The sequence below is a fragment of the Bombina bombina genome, chromosome 6 (assembly GCF_027579735.1).
Source record: "Bombina bombina isolate aBomBom1 chromosome 6, aBomBom1.pri, whole genome shotgun sequence".
In the NCBI taxonomy this organism is placed as follows: domain Eukaryota; kingdom Metazoa; phylum Chordata; class Amphibia; order Anura; family Bombinatoridae; genus Bombina; species Bombina bombina.
In genome coordinates, this window is record NC_069504.1 from 861207300 (window position 1) to 861225709 (window position 18410).

The following is an 18410-nucleotide window of genomic DNA, read 5'->3' on the forward strand; positions in this document are numbered from 1 at the left end:
AGTACATAGGGTTTCCCCCACCTGCGCAAGGCCCCCTGCAGCAACTCAGGCAGAGCCTGCCACGTAAGCCCCCTGCGCCCTAACCACCTAACAGTGACTCGGGAAGAGGGGAACCCCAGCTGACGCCCATCAGGTCTCGCGATCGCCCAAAGCTCCGCCCAGTGGATGTACGAATGCCCCATAATCCATACTCTCAGTGGACCGCTCCTTGGTCCTAAGAAAAGAAACAGAGGTTAACCATTGCATCTGCAAAACATAATCACTTCTAAACAGTCAAAGGCCTAACGTATAAAAGATACCTTTGCGACCTCCATCTCCCCAGAGCTCTAATATGGTCAGCCGACCATCCTAAACTAGCGGCAGTGGTGGCCGCGCCCACCCTAAAGGAATGGGGAGCAATGACCCTGGGATCAAGACCTGCCCTTGATGCTGCCCAGGCCAACACCTTCCTAAACTGGAATCTAGTCAACGGGGAACCGTCCTCGTGAACTAGAAATTGTGAGAAACCCTCAGGACGCACGTCCATATAGGCTTTAACCAGTCTGACCGGGCAGCAAACAGATTCATCATGGGCTGGCAAAGCCAACCAGGCACCTCTCCCTTCTTGGTCAGTTTTGGATCTGGGAAGAAAGACCAAGATAGACGACCCATCGTCTCTGACATGAGGCAGCAAAAGGCCGCCCGTCTTTTTCTTAGAGGGCGGGACAATTTCCCCTACCCTAAGAGCCCCGTGAAAAGCCAGCCCAAAGGCGGCTGAGAATAGGGCAGTTTCGTAGGCGGATGAACAGACCGCCGGCAAAACTCGGCACAACGTTACCAGACGCTCAATGGTAACTGGTTCCCTGAAATCCCTGACCCTGGGGGCCATACGCCCCCAGCCTCGAAGTACCTGCCTAACCAGGAAGGTCTTCGAGGCGTCAACAAGCCCATACAACTTGCAGAAAAAGGACACTGCGGCCAGGTGTGAACCCATCGCAGTCTTCTAAACACCATTACCTTTAAGTTCGGTAATCCATTCAAGCAAGCCCCACTGGTCCCCGTCACAGGAGGGACGGCACCTGAAGTCACAAAAGGCGATCCACTCCGTCCAGTATTTCACATACGTAGCCCAGGTAGACGGAGCGAGGGAAGCCCGCACCATCGCAATCAAGGGGCCCCATCCAGCGCCACCTGCCATAAGTAAGTGGGACAGGACAATCCGTTAGTGTCCGCATCGGGCACCAGAGCATAAAATGCTTCCCATTGAAAACGGGAGAGCGCATCAGCAATCCTATTCTGGACGCCCGGAACATGCTTAGCACGGAACACAATATTCAGGTGCAGACACCTCAGCACCAACAGTCTCAAATACCGCACAACCGGAGGGGAACTAGATGATAGTCTGTTAACAGCATAAACAACGCTCATGTTATCTGTCCAGAAAACCACCTCACGGTCGCGAAGCTGATTGCCCCAAATGTCAAGAGCAACCAGTATGGGAAACAGCTCAAGAAGGCATAGGTTCCTGACCAAGCCTCTTTCTATCCACGCGGCGGGCCATGGGCCAGCGCTCCATTGCCCGGCCAAGAAAGCCCCGTACCCGTGGGACCCAGCCGCATCAGTGAACAACTGGATCGCTGCGTTAGAAGGAACAACCTCCCGCCACAGACAGATCCCGTTAAAGTGGAGAAGAAAATCTTCCCAGACCTTAAGATCTTCCACCATCTCAGCAGACACCCGGAACCTCCGGGTCTGCGATCTTTTTCCGCACAGCTGCCTCTCGAGCCTGCGGAGGAATATTCTACCCATAGGAATAATCCTGCCGGCAAAGTTCAGCAAACCCAATAGGATTTGAAGATCTTTTACGGAGCTATACAGCTCTGTTCTCATAGCGCGTACTGACTCCAACATGCGCTGAACTTTTTCAAGTGGCAGACGGCACTGCTCTGCCACCGAATCAACTTCAATGCCCAAAAAAAATAAGGCACGTGCAAGGACCCTGGGACTTGTCCTCCGCCAGAGGAACTCCCATTCTATCCATTAGAAACCTAGTGACTTTCATCAGGAAAGCACACTCAGATGATCCTGTCCGCCCAACCAGCAGAAAATCATCCAAATAGTGTGCCAGGCCGTCGAATCCGGCCACCTCCGCAATGGCCCAGTGCAAGAAGCAGCTGAAAGCCTCGAAGTAGGCACACGAAATTGAGCACCCCATGGGCAAGCATTTGTCCACGTAGTACTGCCCCTCAAAATAGCACCCCATAAGCCTAAAAGAGGAGGGGTGAATGGGCAGGAGCCGGAAGGCGGATTCTATATCCAGCTTTGCCATCAGAGCTCCGGCCCCCGCCCTGCGAACTAGCCCCAATGCCTCATCAAATGATTGGTAAAAAACTGAGCTCAGTTCAGGGGGGATGGCGTCATTCACCGAACGACCCTTCGGGAAGGACAGATGTTGGATGAGCCGGAATTTACCCGGCTCCTTTTTTGGAACTACCCCCAAGGGTGATACAACCAGCCCTGGGAGGGGAATATCCTCAAATGGGCCTGCCATACGACCCAACCCAATTTCTTTATTCAGTTTATCCCGCAAAACCCCGGGAAACTGATACGCGGATTTCAGGTTCCTGCGTGACAAGGAACCCTCCACGTGCGATCCGACTGGGATAACAAATCCCGACCGCAGACCGCCACCAAGCAGCAAGGCGGCCTCCTTAAATGGGTATAGCAGCAGCCACTTCTCAATTACGGCCACCTTCAGAGGTGTGGCCGCCCTTTCCGACAGGGAAAGGTTTGGAGCCGGCTGCTGGTCTCTCCTGGGAACGACCCGCGTCCTGGGTTCTGGTACACTCGGACCCCGAGTGGCCGCCACCGCAGGTTCTGCACGCGTGCCGAAATGCGCATGCCGCTCCCCTGGTACACGATTTGTCCTGGAAGCGCCAGCACACCCCTGTGGCCCGCCGTCGAGAGCGCTGCGAGGCCTTAACGCCCCCCGATGCTCCGACTACTATAGCAGGCGCCGCCTGTTTTTCAGGACCCAATTGCGCCCACAAACGCGAATCAACGTCACCGAAAGTAAGAAGAGGGTTCCCAACCATCTTTCTACGGAAGGCAGCGTCGTAATCCCGCCAAGCTCCATCTCTGTACTTCTCGTACACTGTTTCAATGGAATCCTGATATTTCAGGATGTTCAAAGCTTGATCGGGAAATTTAGAGATATAACAGGACGCATAAACCCTAAAGCACTTGCGCCATTCCTCATAGGAATCAGGACGTTTAAATTTTTTCAGGCCCGTGCCATCATCCGCCATTTCTTTCTGGCGATAAGCCTCCGCAGAAAGCTCAAACATGTGCACGTACCTCCCACCCTGAATGCGCCGAACCATCTTAGATTTGAGATGTTCATGGAGGCTAAACGCAGGCCATGTGTCAGTATCCCCATGTATAGCTGCCCTGCGCCTGTTCCCCATAACCGGGCTAACTAAGTCTGTTGACGCAGGAGGTGTCAACATAGGAACAGTGGGCTCCATGCGGGATGAACCAGGGGGGAGGGGGAGACCCATAGCCTTCCTTTCTTCCACTAACCATTTCACCATCCTATACATTCTTTTTTGCCCTTTCGCTTCCAACCCCAGGGATCTATCACTTTCAGAACCTGAATCATCCGAGGATGAACTTAAAACACTACGTTCAAAAGTAATAGTGTGCTTACCAGCTCCCAAGAGGCGTTGCACCGGGACAGGACCAGAAGAAGTGGACGGCTGTTCCTGAGACTGTGGCTCCCTTTCCACGGCACTGGGGGTGGCCTGGAGTGGCAGTAATGCAGTTCTGGGTTCCATAATGATCTGTGGAGAAAAATGTGAAAGAGGAGTACCCAGGGAAGGGGACGAAGGCCCACTAACCACATTACCACGGGACCCTAGGGGACTGGGGCTCCTGTGATCACTGCCACACTCCTCAATACCATCATCAACCATATCAGCCATACGCACATTCATCACTGCATTAGCAAACTGCACTTGTCTACTCTGTTCAGTCGCAGCCTGCGTGCCCTGACATAGACTGGGCGTGATAACTGGGCCTTTCTTTGCTGAAGCCCTAGTAACAACACCTGGTGGAGCCCCGCTGAGGGCCACACCCGCGGGCGCCGCCCTCGCACCCTGTCGGGCGCTACGTTTGCTGCGTGACGAAGTACTACGGCGTCTGCTAGGCCGCGATGTATTCGCGGGCCGACGCTTGCCCCCGGCCTGCGCGATTGCGGCCTGAGGCCCTGCGACTTGTTGCGCAGTAGGCATATTCCCCGTCAGGCCTGCGGCCTGCTCATTAATGCCTGTTTCCCCAATCTGGGCCCTCCCGGGCGAACGTGCCCTTGTTCCTTGCCCCTCAGAAACCACTTGCCCCTCAGACACACCATTTGCCCTGATCGGAGCACCGTCAAGTGCTAACATACCCCCGGTCAGGCTTGTGGCCTGCTCATGAGATCCCTCATGCAACCTTCTACCCCTTTCAATGGCCGCCAAATCAGTGTCCCCTCGCGGGCGCTGAGTAATTGAGCCTCGCTGCGCACCCCCCGCGGGCGTCGCCCCCCCCCGGGGTACCCCTCTCTTACCTGTGTACCCCGGCGGAGACGACGATGCTGCCCGCTTGCCTCTGGATTCCGGAATGGCGTTCCCGGACGTGACGTCACCGGAAGTGACGTCACCGGAAACGGCCAAACCGGAAGAGACGGGCTCTGAAGGAGCCATGGATACCCGCGTGGGCGCCGGCGCGCAAACCGAAGCCGGAGGGCCTCCCTGGGATGTCGGCCCACCGCCGGAAAGCACCGCTGCCAAAGATTGGAGCAGCGCTGCCGCCGTGGAGACCGCCTCACCGGTAAGAATGACCGGATCAGATACGGCCTCCCCCCCGCCACAACTCGCACTAAGAACAGGGCCCTGCTCCCTTACCACAACCCCCTCTGCTACCTGGGGACCCACCACTGAAAGGGGAATTAAAGGAGGGGTGGGAGAGGGAGAGACAACCATGACTTCGGGATACAGGCTAGACCCCGGGGGACGACTGACCGGACGAGGGGGGGAAGGCTGCACCACATCTTCTCCAGAGTCAAACTCATCAATCATCAGCTCATCTAATTCCGACATCTTCTTCCACAGGACTCCTGACAGATGATCCTGACGCTGTGAAGACGAGCTGGAAAAGAGGGTTTGGGCCTTGGGAGCTGACTACTTAAAGGTAAGCTAAACCCCACCCTCACTAATGCAACATTGTTGCAACCTTCACAGCAGCACACTCCTAAGGGCCTTAATTATTATGGTCGTTCTGGGCTATGCTGCCCTCCACTGTCTCACAGTGACTGCAGGATGTTACTGATACACATAGGGAATATACCTGCTATATACATACAATGACTGCAGGATATCACTGATACACATAGGGAATATACCTGCTATATAAACACAGTGACTGCAGGATGTCACTTATACACATAGGGAATATACCTGCTATATACACACAGTGACTGCAGGATGTTACTGATACACATAGGGAATATACCTGCTATATACACACAGTGACTGCAGGATGTCACTGATACACATAGGGAATATACCTGCTATATACACACAGTGAAAGCAGGATGTTACTGATACACATAGGGAATATACCTGCTATATACACACAGTGACTGCAGGATGTCACTGATACACATAGGGAATATACCTGCTATATACACATAGTGACTGCAGGATGTCACTAATACACATAGGGAATATACCTGCTATATACACACAGTGACTGCAGGATGTCACTGATACACATAGGGAATATACCTGCTATATACACACAGTGACTGCAGGATGTCACTGATACACATAGGGAATACACCTGCTATATACACACAGTGACTACAGGATGTCACTGATACACACAGTGAATATACCTGCTATAAACAAACAATGACTGCAGGATGTCACTGATACACATAGGGAATACACCTGCTATATACACACAATGACTGCAGGATGTCACTGATACACACAGGGAATATACCTACTATATACACACAGTGACTGCAGGATGTCACTGATACACATAAGGAATATACCTGCTATAAACAAACAATGACTGCAGGATATCACTGATACACATAGGGAATATACCTGCTATATACACACAGTGACTGCAGGATGTCACTGATACACATAGGGAATATACCTGCTATATACACACAGTGACTGCAGGATGTCACTGATACACATAGGGAATATACCTGCTATATACACACAGTGACTACAGGATGTCACTGATACACATAGGGAATATACCTGCTATATACACACAGTGACTGCAGGATGTCACTGATACACACAGGGAATATACCTGCTATAAACAAACAATGACTGCAGGATGTCACTGATACACATAGGGAATATACCTGCTATATACACACAATGACTGCAGGATGTCACTGATACACACAGGGAATATACCTGCTATATACACACAGTGACTGCAGGATTTCACTGATACACACAGGCAATATAGCTGCTATATACACACAGTGACTGCAGGATGTCACTGATACACACAGGGAATATACCTGCTATATACACACAGTGACTGCAGAATGTCACTGATACACATAGGGAATATACCTGATATATACACACACGGCTAGATTTAGAGTTCGGCGGTAAAAGGGCTGTTAACGCCACGCGTGTTTATGTCTAACGCACGGCATTGTTTGACTCCGGTATTTAGAGTTAAAATAAGACCATCTAACGATGCTCCTAACGCGTGTATGTCACACGCGTAATACTGCCCACATAGGGAATATACCTGCTATATACACACAGTGACTGCAGGATGTTACTGATACACATAGGGAATATACCTGCTATATACACACAGTGACTGCAGGATGTCACTGATACACATAGGGAATATACCTGCTGTATACACACAGTGAAAGCAGGATGTTACTGATACACATAGGGAATATACCTGCTATATACACACAGTGACTGCAGGATGTCACTGATACACATAGGGAATATACCTGCTATATACACATAGTGACTGCAGGATGTCACTAATACACATAGGGAATATACCTGCTATATACACACAGTGACTGCAGGATGTCACTGATACACATAGGGAATATACCTGCTATATACACACAGTGACTGCAGGATGTCACTGATACACATAGGGAATACACCTGCTATATACACACAGTGACTACAGGATGTCACTGATACACACAGTGAATATACCTGCTATAAACAAACAATGACTGCAGGATGTCACTGATACACATAGGGAATACACCTGCTATATACACACAATGACTGCAGGATGTCACTGATACACACAGGGAATATACCTACTATATACACACAGTGACTGCAGGATGTCACTGATACACATAGGGAATATACCTGCTATAAACAAACAATGACTGCAGGATATCACTGATACACATAGGGAATATACCTGCTATATACACACAGTGACTGCAGGATGTCACTGATACACATAGGGAATATACCTGCTATATACACACAGTGACTACAGGATGTCACTGATACACATAGGGAATATACCTGCTATATACACACAGTGACTGCAGGATGTCACTGATACACACAGGGAATATACCTGCTATAAACAAACAATGACTGCAGGATGTCACTGATACACATAGGGAATATACCTGCTATATACACACAATGACTGCAGGATGTCACTGATACACACAGGGAATATACCTGCTATATACACACAGTGACTGCAGGATTTCACTGATACACACAGGCAATATAGCTGCTATATACACACAGTGACTGCAGGATGTCACTGATACACACAGGGAATATACCTGCTATATACACACAGTGACTGCAGAATGTCACTGATACACATAGGGAATATACCTGATATATACACACACGGCTAGATTTAGAGTTCGGCGGTAAAAGGGCTGTTAACGCCACGCGTGTTTATGTCTAACGCACGGCATTGTTTGACTCCGGTATTTAGAGTTAAAATAAGACCATCTAACGATGCTCCTAACGCGTGTATGTCACACGCGTAATACTGCCCGCGTAAGACAGTCTCCCATAGAGATCAATGGGAAAGCAAAAAAATAGCTTTTTTCACCTAACACTCGATCTCGCGAGAATACGCACAGCTCAGTCATATGACGCATACCACATCATGCACAACAATAACACGCCGCAAATGTCACAACAACAATCAATCAACAAATCACACAAGCATTACACATTCACAAGCGGGGGATGTTTTAATAAAATTTTTATACGGGGAATACGCATATACTTTAAGATGCGGAAAATCGCTAAATAACAACAAGGATTAAAAATGATATACATACACTAGAAAAAAGATCGTATTCAATATCACTATATATTAGGACAAACATACATATACAACACTTCACAAAGAACACACCATCGCAAATTCACATTTAAAAAGAATACTATTGGACAATGTTAGAGAAAACGACCACTATGACATCATCGCATTCTACACATTCCACAAATACCAACTCAAAATGAGCATGCGCAAATTCACACAACTAATACACATTGCAATAATATTAATTGCTAATAAAGCACACCTGAACACTATTTACAACGCAAATAGGTACATCATTAAATATTTACACAGGGTATATAAGCACCACACAAGCATGGCTTCTTTGACTGTGTTGCTGTTGGGTCTTTGGAGATTGGAGGTTTAAGAATAGAGAGTTTGCGAATTTTTGAGAGTTAGTGTTAGCGTGAGAGAGTCAGTTGGTAGTGTTAGCGTGAGAGAGTGAGTGAGTTAGTGGTAGTTAGTGGGAGTGGGAGAGAGTCTGTTAGTGGGAGCGTGAGTGAGTTAGTGGGAGTTATTAGTGAGAGTTGTTAGTGTGAGCGTCAGTTAGTGGTAGTTAGTGAGCGTTAGTGGGAGTGTTTGTTAGTGAGAATTAGAAGTAGTGTGAGTTAGCGAGCGAGTGATTTTTCTGTACACTTAACACATTTACACGCAAACACATTCAATACATACATACACTTATCAATAACACTACATACACTCCATACCCCCTACCCCCTCATACTACACTCCATACCCCATTCCTTGTAGTCCCATTCCCTTTCATCCCATTTACTCTTATCCCATACCCCATACCCATCCCATACCCATCCCCTAGTTACATTTAGTTTACATATCCTCCTTTTAGTCTTATTCTTTTCGTTTATTTAAAGACTCCTTACCCTCTTTGTTTTTTACATCCCTCTCACACTTTAAGCACCTTTTTTGTCTTTTTAGTTCTTTATTTTGACCCCCTTTAATTTCATCACACTCACTTTTTGTTTGATTATTTGGGGTTTAGTTTAGGGAAGAGATGGAGGCCAGGCAGGGGACAGGTAGAGGGGGGAGTAGAGGGAGGGGGAGAGGAACAGGGCAGGAAGGGGGGCAGGAAGCGGGGGTGGAAGCGGTGGGTGGACCCAGCCACTTGGTTCAAGATGACCAAGTGGCTGGGCCCAGTGGCGGTCAGAGTAGGGCTTCACAGTCCGGGAAACAGAGGGCATCATCACAGGGGAAGGCCAAGGCGACCAGGGAGGCGAGGTTTTCGATGGAGGAGAAGGAGGCCCTCGTAGAGGCCTATATGGCCAGGCATAGGATGCTGCAGCACCAAAAGACCACCCCGACTGACAGGAGGAGGCTCTGGAACGAGATTAGGAATGCAGTCAATGCAGTGGGTGGCCGGAACCGCGATATGGATTCTATCAAACATCGGTACCGGGACTGTAAACTTGAACTGAAAAAAAAGTTAAGCCTGGAGGCCCGACATGCCGCAGGGACCGGTGGCGGCCCTGCCATTGAAATGGACTACTGCCGATGGGAGGAAATGTTGCGTCCCAGCATCTCCGAGGTGGAAGTAGTCAGTATCGGAGGAATCGATACCGGGAACCTGCCACTCTCATCTGACGGTAAGCTTATTGAACAATAATTTCACATACAAATGTATTTCAAGGGACACTATACGCAAACATTTACTTTCATGATTGAGGTAGCGAATACAATTTGACAAAACATTCAAATGTACTTATATTACCTCATTTGATTCATTCTTGAGATATATTTTAATGAAGAAATAGCCATGCACACGGTGAAACAATCACAGGAGGCAGCTATATTCAGCTAACAATCAGCATCTTATAAGCATATTTAGATATGCTTTTCAGCAAAGAATATCCAGAGAATGAAGCGAATTAGATAAGAAAAGTACATTCGAAAGTTGATACAAAATGTATGCTTCTAAATCATGAAAGATAAAACATTGGGTTTCATGTGTTAAGGATCAGATTAATGCTATAACGTTGTTTACACGCATTCTATTACTTTGCGGTTACATCAGTATCTAGGCTATAGGTTAGGTGTGCATTTAAACAGACTGAAAAAAAACGCAAAAACATTCACATTGACCAGATATCACAAACACGGTTTATGAAAAAGCTGAAATCGTATTGATTGTTTGTTAGATTTCAAAGTGGATTAATGATTCTGCATTTGTAATTGTATCGTAAGCTAAGTAATTTAAACCTTTATTTGCAAATATGCTAATATATACATTTTTTTTTTCATTTTTTTTTTATATACAGAGTCTGGGGACGAGGCAGCACAGCCTCCTGCATCTCCCCGGGATGAGAGTGGTGGTGAGGAATTTCCACTTCGGAGGGAAGAGGCCCCCCGTGACGAACAGCGCACGGGAGATGATCAAGAGGCCCCGGAAGCACAGGAGGAACCCGCGGAACCCGCGGAACCCGAGGTCCCTCAAAGACCCGCACTCCGCCGTGCACGGGCACCCCGCCGTGCACGGGTTCAACATGCACAACAAGAGGAAATAGCGGAGGTGCGGGTTCTACTGGAGTACATAGACCAGATGCGTACCTCCCGGATAGAAAATATAGAAGGACGACACAGAATACTTGATGGCCAAAATCAGATTATTCAAGGCCAAAATGAAATCATAAACATACTGAATAGAATAGAAGAAGGCCAAACAAGAATATTTAATCTTCATCAACAAATGTTCACTTTTTTCCGGGAGGCGCATGCTGGTCTACCTCCTGTTGCTGTGCCTCTTGTTGCTGGGCCTCTTGCTGCTGGGCCATCTCCTCCTGCCGGCCCATCTCATCCTCCTCAGCCATCTACTCCTCCTCCTCAGCCATCTACTCCTCCTCCTCCTCAGCCATCTACTCATCCTCCTCAGCCATCTTCTCCTCCTCATCCATCTTCTCCTCCCCAGCCATCTACTCCTCACCTTGGTCGTCCCAGTACTCTTCCTTCCACTCCTCCCACAACAGCTCCAAGGAGGACTCTTCGGAGTCGGCAGTTGCCTCTCCCAGAGCCTCAGCCCCGTGGGAAGAGGGGAAGGAAGAGGAAGTAAGTATTTTTTTCATCTTCACTGCTTTTTTTAATTTAATGTGTAATGGATAGGTATGTGATGATGTGGTTTTCATACACTTGTGGACCACACTCTGTATATAATCGACTTCTATGGGGCCGGGTCCATGGAGGCAGATTGTTTGCAGAGTGTGGGTTATAAGTGTGTGAAAACCACATCATCACATACCTATCCTTGTTCATGATATTGATTGGTTTCTGTGATGTGATGTCCAAACTGTTTCCCCAATCGCTAACTCAATTACCATAACAATTTTCCATGATGGCATATTACTGTTTGAATGCCAATAACACAGCTTAAAGGGACAGTCAGAAAATTATTGATTACAAAGAAAACACTGTATTACGCATTATAAAGTTTGAAACAACAAAACATGGAGAAATACATGTGTGACTTATGTGCTTACCCTTGTATCTATGACTATGAAAAATGACCACTTATTTGTTGTTCTGACATAACAACATTTTAGATATCAATGATCAATACATGGTCAATAATATGCTGTATGAGCCCAAGGTTTTACATATACAAATGCTATCAAAATGCCTTCTAGTGCTCAAATTGTATAATGATTACAAGCACTCTTCAAGATGGAAGAAATGAGCACACCAACCTCATAAGTTTAGATAGCAAATTTAAATAAACCCAGACAAATGTTCAATTGTTGAGAAACATTTGATATCCTTGATATTACAGAATTGACTTTTAGAATAATGACAAACATTATATATTTTCTAAACTGTCCCTTTAACAACATTACATATGCTAACACATATTTTAAACTTGTTGGTATATCTACATGTACTTTGTCAAATAAAAAAAAATTGAAATCACATTTATATTGACGTGTTAAATAAAGTCTATTTTCTTTAAGAGACATTATTGTGTTAATATTTTATTGTAAAGACATTTTTATTTAACAATGAATATGGTTTAAAGTCCTTTTAGGAGGGGGGGGGGAGAAAATATGCTAACAATAATATATTTGAAGATTAAACTATGTGGATCTCATACATGATACAAAAAAACAACATTTGCATTCAAGGGACAGTATCCTATATTTTTAACATAACTGTATGTAATAGACACTACTACAAACAACAAGATTAACATATACTGATATCAATCTTAAAAAGCTTCAAACACTTGAAAATAAAATAGGGTTAGCTATATTGAAAATATAGACGAAACCCCCATTACAACCGTAAAACAACACAATACACCATCATTAACATATGAAAAGACCCTTTACACAAACTGGAGAAAGCTGGAGAATGTACTCACATGAAACTCAGAGGCTTTGCGAGGAATAAGAAAATTACTTACATTTTCTTAGAACAGAAGAAAAAATAAACATATTGGTTAAACAATGGACTATCTAACTAGAGACAAAATCCAAGCTTTTGATTTATAATGTGAGTGTCTAATGAACCTTTAATAAAATATACAACGAAATTACATTTAGAAGAAGTCGGCATCATATATTTAGCATATGATAAAGATAAATGCATATTGATTACTTTATTCAAACACAATAGCGCTTATTTATTAATTAGATATATTCAACATTAAACACAACATTAATTTTTTAAGAAAAAGGAACATATTGTTGACAAACATATTAAACATGGACTGTAGAGATTTGCACTTGCCTAGAAATATCCTATGCATGAAAACATTTTTCTTTAGTTCGTTGATTCAACCAGACATACAGCAAAAGAGAATGTGGTGGTCTTTATCAGCTACGGGTCAACAATGTAACATGATGCAAATAATACATATTCGCAAGCTTTTTAAAATTGGATGCAGTCACAAATGTTTTTAACGTGCACAAATATTGCGGGACTACGTAATCCAATCAGACGTTTTTTTACCTTTACATGTGCCGTCTTAACATCGCGCTTCCTTGATCACGTAAGAACGCCATCCAATGAAAGGCACATTATTGATCACGTAAGAACGCCCAAAATAAAAGGCGCATCCTTGATCGCGTCAAAACGCAATCCAATAAAAGGCATATTCCTGATCACGTAAGAACGTCAGTCAATACAAGGAATCATTGGACAGCCTGGCAGGTGACGTCTTAAGCAACATGGCGCATCCGAGATCGCTGAAAAACCGCTGACAATACAAGGACTCAGTGACAGCTTGGCATATCACTAAGAAACGTATTTATATTTTAGGAACTAGTATGTGTGTAGATTGCTATCTAGGAATGACAACAAATCCTGATTCATCTTTTCGGACTTGACTGTACCTTGAACTATAGCTATGGTGTATATCTTTAACATTTAAAAGATACACATGAGAAATACATATGCCATTGATGTTTTAAGATATGTTTGGATTGTTGTTGAATAACAATAGTTATACATGTATTGATTAAACGTGTCATTTATTCAGGTTTAATTATTGTCAGCCTACCTATAGCCATATATGGGAGGAGATGTATTTTGTTAACATATTAGTTAACTAATATTCATCATCTAAATTATTTGCATTACACACAGAGATTTATTTGGTTACACCTTTACACTAATATAGATTTGAAAATGAAATACAGGTGCTGTCAACATTACAATAAGATTGTTTATTAATAAAATGATATGTCTTTGTTCTTGTAAAAAGGACAAAAACGCTTTACAAATGGAAATACATTCATTAACAATTGTGATCAACATCACTTAAAGGGACATTATTTTGTTTTTAAAAAGAGCATACACATAGTCAATACTATTTCAATAAAATGAAGACTTTACAGGGATTATATCATTTTATCAATACTCAGATCATTTGGTAAAGGTGCATCAATTCATGCAGACTTTCTAAATACACACATGGATCTGAACATTTAAATATACATATATACACAAATACCAATCTATATATACATATATAAAGAAATTACTCTGCTAATCATAATCAGGCAATGATAGAGCTAAGAGAAAATAATATAAAGACAAATAATAAGATTACATTGGAGATGTTAATCTTAAAGTCATTTACTATTGTCTTACATATATGATTTCAGTATAACAAATATATTTGGTAGGTCCCTTTAAGGATCAACAACATAAACTAGAGCTTTCAAAAAATAACAGGAAGAATGAGGACAATTATTTGTGAAATAAAATGTATTTTATTAGTATGTAAGAAAACATACACAACGTTTATAAATAATCTTGTAAAAATAAGGAATCTATGAGCCATATGACAAGGTAACACAGTGCATCACAGTCCATGAAGAGAGTTGCCAAGGGCCAGCATAGCCCCATTGGAGACACATGACAAGGTAACACAGTGCATCACAGTCCATGAAGAGAGTTGCCAAGGGCCAGCATAGCCCCATTGGAGACACATGACAAGGTAACACAGTGCATCACAGTCCATGAAGAGAGTTGCCAAGGGCCAGCATAGCCCCATTGGAGACACATGACAAGGTAACACAGTGCATCACAGTCCATGAAGAGAGTTGCCAAGGGCCAGCATAGCCCCATTGGAGACACATGACAAGGTAACACAGTGCATCACAGTCCATGAAGAGAGTTGCCAAGGGCCAGCATAGCCCCATTGGAGACACATGACAAGGTAACACAGTGCATCACAGTCCATGAAGAGAGTTGCCAAGGGCCAGCATAGCCCCATTGGAGACACATGGCAAGGTAACACAGTGCATCACAGTCCATGAAGAGAGTTGCCAAGGGCCAGCATAGCCCCATTGGAGACATATGACAAGGTAACATAGTGCATCACAGTCCATGAAGAGAGTTGCCAAGGGCCAGCATAGCCCCATTGGAGACATATGACAAGGTAACACAGTGCATCACAGTCCATGAAGAGAGTTGCCAAGGGCCAGCATAGCCCCATTGGAGACACATGACAAGGTAACACAGTGCATCACAGTCCATGAAGAGAGTTGCCAAGGGCCAGCATAGCCCCATTGGAGACACATGGCAAGGTAACACAGTGCATCACAGTCCATGAAGAGAGTTGCCAAGGGCCAGCATAGCCCCATTGGAGACATATGACAAGGTAACACAGTGCATCACAGTCCATGAAGAGAGTTGCCAAGGGCCAGCATAGCCCCATTGGAGACATATGACAAGGTAACACAGTGCATCACAGTCCATGAAGAGAGTTGGCAAGAGCCAGCATAGCCCCATTGGAGACACATGGCAAGGTAACACAGTGCATCACAGTCCATGAAGAGAGTTGCCAAGGGCCAGCATAGCCCCATTGGAGACATATGACAAGGTAACACAGTGCATCACAGTCCATGAAGAGAGTTGGCAAGAGCCAGCATAGCCCCATTGGAGACACATGGCAAGGTAACACAGTGCATCACAGTCCATGAAGAGAGTTGCCAAGGGCCAGCATAGCCCCATTGGAGACACATGACAAGGTAACACAGTGAATCACAGTCCATGAAGAGAGTTGCCAAGGGCCAGCATAGCCCCATTGGAGACACATGACAAGGTAACACAGTGCATCACAGTCCATGAAGAGAGTTGCCAAGGGCCAGCATAGCCCCATTGGAGACACATGACAAGGTAACACAGTGCATCACAGTCCATGAAGAGAGTTGCCAAGGGCCAGCATAGCCCCATTGGAGACACATGACAAGGTAACACAGTGCATCACAGTCCATGAAGAGAGTTGCCAAGGGCCAGCATAGCCCCATTGGAGACACATGGCAAGGTAACACAGTGCATCACAGTCCATGAAGAGAGTTGCCAAGGGCCAGCATAGCCCCATTGGAGACATATGACAAGGTAAAAGAGTGCAACAGGCACAACAATAAACAGAAAAAAAGGCCAAATGGCAACACTAACAATAAAAATTCAACATGTGGACGGAGGATTCTTATCTGCCACCATGGAGCATATCCAGATCCTCCACTTACTGGTCATCCTCTTCATTGTCCTGTGCATGTCCAGCTCCAGATTCAGGCCTTGAACGTAATTGCATAATTTCACGCAGAGTCAAGTCCTGAACCCGGAGCTGGGCCTGCATGGTGTCGTTCATCCCTCTCAGGACAGCTGCGTTCCTCAACACGGCCTGCTCTACTCTTGCTATCCCTTCTAGCATGAGCCATGCTGAGTCACAGCCTAAAATAAAATAAAATTAAATATTAAGGATAATTACACAACAGACTAAAAATTTTAATACATACATTGTCATCATAAAGACAAATAATTATTTACATTTATTAGTTTACATTTATTCTTTACACATGAATTAGGTTATTCAGACAGACAGAAATCATTAAAGGGACATGTTACTCAAACATGTTGTCCCCTTTAATTGGTTTTAGATGATCCACTTATACAGCTTGAGTGTATCAAATCTTGTTAAAGGATTTACATTGTACTTACATCAGAAATTTAAAAATTAAATTTAGACTGTGGTAGGCACACCTATCCTTAAACATTTTTGCATTGAGGACAAGCTGTGTAAACATAGCAACCAGAAGAAATTACATTCCCACTGGGTTAGACAAGAGATAATGTATCCACATTTGTACATAAAATTTTGGATCCAAGTAGTGGTGATTGGTATATGTAGTGATATCCAATTAAAGGGACACTGAACCTAAATATTTAATGGACTCATTCAGATAGAGCATGACATGACAAATCTTTATAAATTACACATATTCATTATATGTTTTAATTCTCAAGCTATATTTTGAAAGCAAGAATGTTGCTTTTTATGGAAGCAAATATTTGTTTATCAACTTTGTTTGTGCATGCTGGTTGATGGATACATTCATCCAACAATAAAGAAATGATGGCCAGATTTATTTTATTGTTTAAACTAATTATAGTAATTACTTTTTTTACAAAAATATATCAAGAGAATGACGAATAATTAATAAGAGTATGAAATTATAAATTTGATTAACATTGCATGCTGGATTTGAATCACAATTTAACTTCACTGTACCTTTAAGTATCTTATAAAGTGTATTTAGAATGATACTTACAGCTGTGCCTGGGAAGGACAATCTGACACCCAGGACAATGAAGGTTGAGACAGGGGGGAGGGATGGGATTGGCTTGGGGAGGGATGTGAATGGCTTGGGGAGGGCTGAGCTGCCGCTCCGGGGTAGGCCGTACAGCTGGGGAGTGGGGAGTTTGGGTCTGGGCAGCTGTACGGGCCAGAATACGGGGAGAGCAGCGAAGGGGGGTGTATGGGCGTTTTTTGGGATGGACAGGATATGAAATATGTGAAGGGCTGGCAGTGGTCTGGGCATGGTCATGAGTTTGGTCATGGGCAGGGTTCTGGGTCTGTGCAGGGGTGTGGCCATGGTCAGGGGTGTGTGCCTGGGGAGGGGTCTGTGACTGGGCAGGGGCGGAAACCAGATGACCAGAAGTGGTGGATCCATCTGAAAATGTAAAGAAAATATATTAACATCTCATACATCCTGACATCAAATCAACGCATTTCAAATTGATTATGTTTTCAATATACTTCGAAGTGTGTTTGAATTTTTAAACAATTCTGAAATGAGGATATGGTATGTATATAGGCACTCAGATGAATATCAATGACTGTCTGTACAATTTGAACCTTATTATTGTTTTTTGGCATGGAATATGCATGTGACATAATGATGGCATGAATTAGAAATATTTCAAAATAAATATACAAGCAGAATTTCATGCTGCCTGATATAGAAAGGGGGCAGTAGTGTATTTGAACAGACAAATAATATTCCTTTTTAAAGGGCAAAAGCTGTAGACTTTTAATGTCTTCAATAAAATGATTTCCAAAAAAAAAACATGTTGGAAACATGATAGATATATTTCACATACCATCAGACTCCAAGGCAGCCTCTTCCTCCTCCGTCCCACATGTGACAGCAATCTCTGTAAAACATAACATGTTGTGTACACGTTAAGATCAGATATTATAACATATGTTACTGTTGCTCAAATACGCACATCAATGT